At 33.4% G+C, this 10,092-nt stretch overlaps 1 long non-coding RNA gene across 1 annotated transcript; it reads right to left on the bottom strand.

Moving 5' to 3' along the window:
• Positions 1–250: 250 nt before the first annotated feature.
• Positions 251–4,435, bottom strand: LOC133201094 (uncharacterized). The gene is made up of 3 exons (XR_009723038.1): positions 4,068–4,435; positions 2,248–2,448; positions 251–405 (listed from the first exon to the last, which is right to left on the bottom strand). It is a non-coding gene; the product is annotated as an uncharacterized LOC133201094 (long non-coding RNA).
• Between the last annotated feature and the right edge of the window lie 5,657 nt (positions 4,436–10,092).

Here is a 10,092-nt window from a genome sequence, read left to right as displayed (position 1 = left end):
TATAAAACTCTGGGGTCTTTCAACTGAAAAAGTCTGCATTCTGAGATAGAATCCACTTTACTTTTTATAACGAGTCACACACAGTTTTCAATTCACATCTTCCATCAATAACTCCATATTGAATTTGTTGGCAATGCCAGTTTTAAACTGCATTCGATTAATACTGGGACATCATAGGAAATGATAGTGTATCCAGTGACTACACTTTTCTTGTCGTTACTCAAAACTTTAGTCTTATTCTGATTGTTACAAGAGAAACTTCTATGTTCACTTGTTATTGTACACCTTCATTCCATTTATTTTTAGACCTGGAATTTTGTCTGCCTGTTTATTGATTGTTCTTTGTGGAAAAAGTTGAAAACTTTTCTCGTCTCATTGCTTATATGATCATGATGTTCCCGCTCTCTGTAAGAAACAATAATCTTGTTTTAGTTATTAGTGCAGGTGATAAAATAATTTTCATTTTAATAACAATCAAATGATCTTGTCCACCTGATCTAGTCAATACAGGCCTACAGAATGGTTGTGTGTGTTGGGGGGGTGGGGGTCTGTCCTCCTAACTTTTTTCTGAGAATAGTATTTGGCTATAGAGTAAATTTTCATTAAGATGTCAGTTGCACCCCCCTTTTTTTTTTTACTAGAGGTCTGCATCAATAAACTTGTTACATGTATATGGGCAGTTAGTGATTTCACATACCTAAACCTGTTGGCTTTATTTCAAACATGAAATGTTTAATAAGTTAATAACTATGAAACATACAAGTTGTATGTCCCTATGATACTATAAATAAACAATAATTAAGTATGTTTGTATTTATGTATAATTCATAATATTTAATGTCAAACCTAATATACCAGTTAGTATTCATCAAACAGTTACAATTCTTGCATATGGTTAGTGATGGGAAATTGGGATTTTTTTCATAATTGATTATTGGAATAATGGGATGCACTATAATCGAAAAAAAAATTGATTAATTTCAAATATTATATTTCTTCAATTTCAAATGTAGAATAAATTGTTTAGAAATTCTGGAGTGATTTCCAAAATACATTTTTGAAATAGTTTGTATCATTGGATTCATTTATTAGATTATTATTTAGGATTTAGTTAAATTCAAAGAAGAATGAATCAAAAATTAAAGGAATAATTTGCATTTAACTAATATTTTGAGTAATCGATTATCTATAATTGGGGACCATTTCGATTAGATAATTGATTTAATTGATTAATCTTTACATCACTACATATGGTACTTTCAACTTTATCTAAAACTTGTCATGGGTATCAACTATGATATACATGTATTTGTCTAAAAGTGACACATAGGTCTGATTGACTGATTACATGTATTTTTATGTTTTTCCTCATACTGTAATATATCACTACATGTATAAAATACAATTTACTTGCTTACTAATTGTGAAATCTAGCCAATTATCAAAGAAAATAATCTAGTAAGTAAAGCCAAGGAAAATGATTGGTTAAACCTGCTTTGTTTCCACTTTTATCATGTTCATGCTTGAAAAATTTAGAGTTCCGGTAGGTACTGGTAGGCATATTTTTAATTCTTTTTTTTTGCGTGGACTTTTTTAAATAAAACAACCAAGTAACACTGATGTCCAGTCTATGCGAAAGTTTTTTGGACCACACAGGACATTGGGTCCTGTGTAATCAATGAACACACAGGACCGAATCAATTTTTGTTGGACCAAAAAACCTAATGTAAAAAAGTGAAAGACATGAAAATGCAGAGTAGTAAGCCTAACACCTTTTCTTTTACAAGGGATTGCTCCCGCATAGTACTGTAGATGGTCCATACGGTTTTAATCACCTTCATTTACGTATTTGGATTTGTGAGAAATTTTTTACTTATAACGAACATTTACATGACTCCCCATCAAAATAATAATGCTCAAAACTGGACATAGACACATCGGACATTCTGGTCCGGTGTAAAAAATGACGCATCGGACCAGAGGCACTACACATCGGTCAGGTCTGACGGTCCGATGTCTTTTGCATAGACTGGAAGTCAAAGAAATAGTGTTTTATTTATGGTGGAAATTTTTTTATACATGCTATTATTGGGGAATTTAAAATGAATATTCATATTTTTCTTGAAAAAGCATTTTAAAAAAAATTGGGGTCAGCTGCAAAATAGGGTGGGTTCACTGGGTTGTGAAAGTGGAAACAATTTTGCCTAACAACACCACAGCCTAACATTTTGACAAATGTAAATGTACCTTAATGGTAGCTGATGATCCATAAGTTAGGATATCCACAGCATGAAAGAGCTGCTGAAATGGCATGGACATTTTAGAGCATCTGTCATATCACCCCCAGTTCCATAACCCTCCTTCCAAGTTTCCAGATAGCAGATATTAAGGGTTCCAGATCCTGTTCCATCTCAACTTCATGTTCAATGTCCACAATATTAGGGATACCTATTCAAATAATATATATGTACTACTAAATCTATATAGCTGAGATTTCTTCCCTATCACTGCATATATGTAAATGTAGATGCAGTATAAACAAAACGAGTGTTTTATTTTATTTTCATATTGTGTGGTCTACATGATTATGATTGAGTTTCACATACTCTATAATATGTATTGATGCTTTTAGCTTTCATGAACTCAGAAGAAAATTCAATTAAAAAAAATGATTATAGTCAAAATTGCAATTCAGACACTCTACCATCAACATAACTTGGAAATTAATAAGGAAAGAAATAATCTTAATAAAAAGAAAAGTCCTGTTTTAGGCCAAAGAATTTAGTGGTAAGTATTATTTGTGTTGTAGTGTAGTGAATTTTTTATCTAGTATGTTTTGGAAGAAAATTGTCTAGACAGTGTCCAACACCTTGCATCTGGTTACCTTCAAATTTCATTGAGTTATAACTGTGTCTCATATGACTTAACATTTATAATAAATTATTGTTTCTTTTAATATATTTTCTATGTTTGCTAAATTTAAAAGCATCAATACATACATGTAGACATGATAGAGTACATGAAACTCGAAACGTTTTTCCAAAATCAAGCGCACCTGAATAACATCTATAAATTTTTGAATTTTTATTGATTCACCAACATTCCGGAATGCAATCATGTCACACAATATAAAAATAAATTGCAAAACAGAATTGTGTATAAATCATGTAAATTACCCCCTCATGTGTGCACTGGTAACCAGTGGTATTGTTTTTATTATAATATAGTGTAGTGCTCTTTATCACTTTTTTGAATCTATATTGTAAACAACAACTAAGGAAGAATATAACAATTTTTAATCACAAAATCTCTGCTTTTTTTTGAAAAAAACTTTAACATGAATCGTCACTAATTTATAAATACAAATACAAATATTTTATTGGCACAAACACAATTACAGTAATTGGTAAAGGCCCATACAGAACACATTAATAAGTATAATAATACAGTAGAACACAACTAGAATACAAACAATTGGTGTAGCAAATAATGTAGTGTACTCATCAGATACTAGGTGATTCATAACAATGTAGTTACTCATTTATAGCTAGAACATTTTTTCTAATATCAGATATTTGACATAAAAATGAAGATAATATTTTAAGAACCCTTTTACACCTGGTTTTCATCAATGATTTTAACAAATTGTCATTATTATGGATTGTTTGGTTGAAATTAGGGAAAGTAGATAATTTTGTTTTGAATATTTTTCTCTGTGCTTCATATTTCGGACAGAGCAAAATGAAATGTTTTTCATCCTCAATATCAAGGTTTTGACAAACTTTACACAACCTATCATTTTTATTAATTTCAACATATCTACCTTTTTCAATTTCTAAATTATGTGCACTTAACCTAATTTTTGCTAAAAATGATCTATCATGCAGTGTATAATGTTGTGAGTTCACTCATGCCCCCAATTCAGAAAAAAAGTACCCAGTTCACTCATATATATATATAAATATATATATATCTTATCTAATACCGGTATTTAGCTGAGCCACAATCACTTTTACTGAATTTCTGAGGTAATGTTAGTTAAATGGTGTCAAATACTAGAGACAAACCTGGGCAGATCGTTTTTGCTAGGCTAGAGTTGTCATGCGTTTGTGATTCGAATGATGGGTTTAATCTTTGCACAGTAATTTTCAGTCAGACGCAGCTCACCATCGCCTTTCTTGAGTCAACGAAGCCTTGCTGTGCCGCTGAATAGATTTGGTTGACGAAAATCCTCGTTTTCTCCGCATTTCATTCTTTTCGAAACATCCGCTTTGTTTACATTACCGAAAAGTAAGATAAGTCGTAAAATTACCTCGACTTGTTGTTAGTTTGAATCCAATGAAATTTTAGTCACATTTTATATGATTTTATATCAAGTATATCTTTAAAATAAGTTGCATTGTAAATTTTATTTCCAACTCTACTAAAGAGATGAACGACATACGATTCATTTACGTCATTCGGAGTTGCGCGGTGGATTCAAAATCGTCACTACCATACGTCCTTAAGCTTAAAATACTGTATGAAATGTGAAGATAACAAACAGTAATCAATCTCAAAAGTCCATTGAAACAATAAAAAAAAAATAAACAGAGCAAACACGGACCCCTAAAAAACATCAGAGGTGGGACCAGGTGCCATGGAGGAGTGAGCACCCCCTACCGACCGGTCACACCCGCTGTGTGCTCCTTGTCAAAAAAACCGTAGACAATTCAATGTGTAAATAATGGCTTATGTGTGCTTAAAAAAGCAGGCTTAATATTTTAGCGGCTATGGCGCAGACAACGATGCACTTATTCATGATAACCATAAACAAATGAATTTCGCAAAATTCATGATCGACAGGGGATGCCTTCTCCTCCATAGCATTTGATCCTACCTTTTCGCTCTGCGAAAAATTTTATTGTTCAAATGGCCTTTTTCGTTATCTTCATATTTCTGTTTCTCCTTGTATTTCGTTTATTTATACCAGAATAATCTACTTCTGGTAATTAGGATTTCATTGTCTCTTTTTTAGTGAATAACGTAGTCAAATATAAAATTTTATGCAATTTACACGATCAATAAATTGTGCAGAATTTATAAGACGTCACATCTACAGGTAATTTTCACAACTTTTCCCCTTTTCTTGCTAAGACTAATCATTTTAATTCATGGTTTCATCATCAAGAAAGGAAACATTATACATGTACCTAAGATTACATGTAAAAGTGACATATATTGCTTACGATGTAGACGACACAAATCGGTTCCGTTAAAGTGAACTTGTGCTGAGCTTTTTTTCATTTGTCATAACGGGCCTCCATACCAGTAACCATGCAGGCAAAAATAACCTTTTCATCTGTAAATTCGACAAACGTATTCCAAAGTGGGTTCAAAGTTATTACAAGCACTAATTTGTGCACATGTATGAGAGATATTAAGAGTAAGTCTTTGTTCAATACTACCGCAATCACTGGTTGCTATGTTAAAAATGTAACTTCCGCTTTAAAAAGTGTGTTCGTATTATTAAACGCATCGGCAGAAAATTAAATAAAATTCATAACATGCAAGAATTCAAATTATTGTCCATTTTTATACCCATCATAACTTGCGCTTTAATCAGCAAGTATGTTATCTGATGAAATCGAGGGTAACTATGGCTGAAAATATAGCGGAATCTCACTATAATAGTGATATACCACTATTATAGCGGAATTTACGTTTCCCCCAACCTGTAAATTTACGTTTTCAACTTTATAAATGATGTTGAGTGTTTTTTTTGTTAGAGATGATAGAACATGATTTCTAGATTGGCGAAGGGACCTTTTCATGCGTCGTCGTTAGTTCCGGTCGCTTCCGGAAGCGAATTTAAAAGATAGATTTTTTCAACTTCAATATTTTTCTATATTTGTAGGGTTAAGAGAGCCTCTTTTCAAAATACTAAATATACAATTTGTTTTCGAATTGATAAATCCAAACTCTTGATATTCGTCATGTTCACTTTGAAACGGGACATGAAATGGCGTAATGGTTACCACGTTGGATTTTCACGCTGACGACCAGGGTTAAATCTACAATGTCAGAATTTTTTTCACTTTTAGCTTGAATTTATATTTTATTTTCAAAATCAGACGGAAGACCTCTCATTGCTTGCAATGAGTTTCTACTTAAGGTCTTCCGTCTTCACGGAAGACCTTATAGTGATTCTACTGTTTCTTCTTCTTCTTATTATTATTTTTTTGACATTCTAATTTTGTGCACGCGATTTCTCGAAGACTATTTAATGGATTTGCATGAAGTTTTCAGGAATTCTGAGTTGTAACATGAATTTATAATATCTGAGAGAAAATTTGGAAATTCACTTCCGTTGCCAAGTTAAAGACCATTTTCTCATTTCAAAAAGACATTTTCTCCGCGGATAATCTCAGGAACGGTAAAAGATATCAATGTGAAACTTTCAGGGATTATAGATCGTGATAGATACTAGCTGGGTCGCTACTTTTTGTTCGTCGTCGGCACTTGCTAACGGAAGTGATCAAAGAAATCGTAAAATTTCAACTTTCCTTTTTCAAATCAATACTAAAATCCCTTTATTGCATCTCTTTTGTAGTTTCAAAATATGTTGGTCCCACCGGAAACAAAAACGTCAACTTCCGGTTATAAGAGAAAACTACATAATTTGAGTATTTTTCTTTCCCATTAATATCTTTTGTAGATAAAGTATTTGAAATGAATTTTGAATATGTTATTTAGACTGCAAATGTCTAGAGTAACGTCAAATATCTTTGTAAAACTCACTTCCGGTCGCGTGTTTTTCTGTCCTCAAAATGAGAAGTTGTTTGAGCAAGATCTCGGAAACGGTAAGAGATTATGACACCAAACCTATATGAGCAACAGACCTTAAGATGTAGGCAAAACCATTTGGGTTAAGAACGTCAGCCGTCACTTCCGGTCGTCACAGGAAGTGATCAAAGAAATCGAAAATTTGCACTTTTCTTTTTTTAATTAAAAATTATATCACTTTATTGCATCTTTTTTGCAGATTTGAAAGATGTTGGTCCCACCGGAAACAAAAACCTCAACTTCCGGTTATAAGAGAAAAACTACATAATTCGCATAAATATTCTTTATAGATAAAGTATTTAAAATGAATTTTAAAAATGTTATTCAGAGTGCAAATGTCTAGAGTAATCTGAAATAACTTTCGAAAATTCACTTCCGGTCGCGTGTTTTCCTGTCCTCAAAATGAGAAGTTGCCTGAGTGTGATCTCAAAAACAGGTATAAGATTAAAACACCAAACTTTTATGAGTAATAGATCTTGAGGAGTAGGCGAAACCATTTGGGTTAAACGCGTCAGTCGTCACTTCCGCTTGTCACAGGAAGTGATCAAAGAAATCAAAAATTTTAACTTTTCTTTTTTGAATTGAAACTTTCATCACTTTATTGCATCTCTTTCGCTGCTTTGAAATATGTTAGATTCCACCGGAAACAAAAACGTCAACTTCCGGTTTTAGGAGATAAACTACGTTATTTTTATATTTATTTTTCTCATAAATATTGCTTATCGATAAAGTAATTGAAATAATTTATGTATGTTGTAGATACTGCAAATGTCTCGAGAAAAGTCAGAGATTTTTATAAAATTCACTTCCGGTCGCATGTTTACCTGTCCTCAAAATTAGAATTTGTTCTCACAATATTGCTCGGCAACAATAAACGACTGAAGTCTAAAATTTTCAGGACTGATAGTCAATCATTAGTTTATTTGATTCGTGAGAAAATCTTGTATCGCCGTTATTCCCGGTCGTGACAGGAAGTGATGCAAAAAAGTGAATGCTTAATGGTTAGCACGTTGGATTTTCACACTAACGACCAGGGTTAAATCTCCAGTGTCTGAATTTCTTTTATCACTTTTTCAGCTTGAATTTTCGTTTTTATTTTCAGAATCGGACGGAAGACCTCTCATTGCTCGCAATGAGTTTCTAGTTATTATTAAGGTCTTTCGTCTTCACGGAAGACCTTATAGTGATTCTACTGTTTCTTATTATTATTATTCTTCTTATTATTTTTTTGACTTTCTAATTTTGTGCACGCGATTTCTCAGAGACTATTGAGTGGATTGAGATGAAATTTGCAGGGAAGACGTGTCGTAGGCTGAAGTTATTTTATTCGGGCGCAAATTCCAAAAATCACATCCGGTGCCAAGTAATGGACCATTTCCTGATTGTAAAATGCAATTTTGTCCAGGGATAATCTCAAGAACGACAAGGTATATAAACGTCAAACTTTCAGGGATTATAGATCGTGATAGATACAAGCCTGGTCGCTACTAATCGTTCGTCGTCGGTACTTCCGGTCGCTCACGGAAGTGACTTTCAAAAATCGATTTTTTTTATCTTTTTCGTTTTTGAATATTTTTCTGCGATATTAGTAGGGATATAGAGGGTCTTATCCGAATACCAAATATATAATTTGTTTTAATATTGATTTAAACACACTCTAGAAATTCGCTTTTTTCGTTTTGAGCAGCTTTATAATTTTGTGCACGCGATTTCTCGAACACTGTTCGATGGATTTACATGAAATTTTCAGGAGTATTGTGTTGTAAAATAAACGTGACCTATCTGAAAGAAAATTTGAAAATTCATTTCCGGTGCCAAGTTATAGACCATTTTCTGATTTTAAAATGACATATTGTCCGCGGATAATCTCAAGAACGACAAGATATATCAATGTCAAACTTTCAGGGATTATAGTTGGTGATAGATACTAGCCGGTTCGCTACTTTTTGTTCGTCATCGGCACTTCGGTCGCTTACGGAAGTGATCAAAGAAATCGTAAAATTTCAACTTTTCTTTTTTAAATCAATACTTACACCACATTATTGCATCTTTTTTGTTGTTTCGAAATATGTTAGTCCAACCTAATACAAAAACGTCAACTTCCGGTTATAAGAGAAAAACTATATAATTTGAGTATTTTTCTTTCCCATTAGTATCTTTTGTAGATAAAGTATTTGAAATGAATTTTAAATACGTTATTCAGACTGCAAATGTCTAGAGCAACATCGAATATCTTTGTAAAATTCACTTCCGGTCGCGTGTTTTTCTGTCCTCAAAATGAAAAATAGACTGAGCAAGATCTCGGAAACGGTAAGAGATTAAGACACCAAACTTACATGAGCAACAAATCTTAAGATGTAGGCAAAACCATTTGGGTTAAGAGCGTTAGCCGTCACTTCGGGTCGTCAAAGGAAGTGATCAAAGAAATCAAAATTTTCAACATTTCCTTTTTAGCTCAAAGCTCAAGTGAGCTTTTCTGATCACCCGTTGTCCGTCGTCCGTCCGTCTGTCTGTCCGTCCGTCCGTCCGTCCGTCTGTAAACTTTTCACATTTTCAACTTTTTCTCAAGAACCACTGGGCCAATTTTAACCAAACTTAGTACAAATCATCCTTGGGTGAAGGGGAGTTTAAATTGTTAAAATGAAGGGCCAAGCCCCCTTCAAAGGGGAGATAATCAAGAAAAGACAAAAATTGAGTGGGGTCTTAAAAAAATCTTCTTCTCAAGAACCACTGGACCAGAAAAGCTGAAACTTATATGGAAGCATCCTGGGGTAGTGTAGATTCTAAATTGTTCAAATCATGACCCTCGGGGGTAGGGCGGGGCCACAATAGGGAATCCAAATTTTACATTGAAATATGTAGTAAAAATCTTTAAAAATCTTGTTCTCAAGAACCACTGAGCCAGAAAAGCTGAAACTTATGTGGTAGCATCCTGGTGTAGTGTACATTCTAAATTGTTCAAATCATGACCCCCGGGGGTAGGGCGGGGCCACAATAGGGAATCCAAGTTTTACATTGAAATATGTAGTAAAAATCTTTAAAAATCTTCTTCCCAAGAACCACTGAGCCAGAAAAGCTGAAACTTATATGGAAGCGTCCTGGGGTAGTGTAGATTCTAAATTGTTCAAATCATGACCCCCGGGGGTAGGGCGGGGCCACAATAGGGAATCCAAGTTTTACATTGAAATATGCAGAAAATATCTTTAAAAATCTTCTTGTCAAGAACCACTGGGCCAGAAAAGCTGAAACTTATGTGGAAGCATCCTG

The sequence above is a fragment of the Saccostrea echinata genome, unplaced genomic scaffold (assembly GCF_033153115.1).
Source record: "Saccostrea echinata isolate AGI-Se365-2 ecotype Australia unplaced genomic scaffold, CSIRO_AGI_Sech_v1 ptg000042l, whole genome shotgun sequence".
Taxonomy (NCBI): domain Eukaryota; kingdom Metazoa; phylum Mollusca; class Bivalvia; order Ostreida; family Ostreidae; genus Saccostrea; species Saccostrea echinata.
This window is presented reverse-complemented; position numbering and strand designations above follow the sequence as displayed.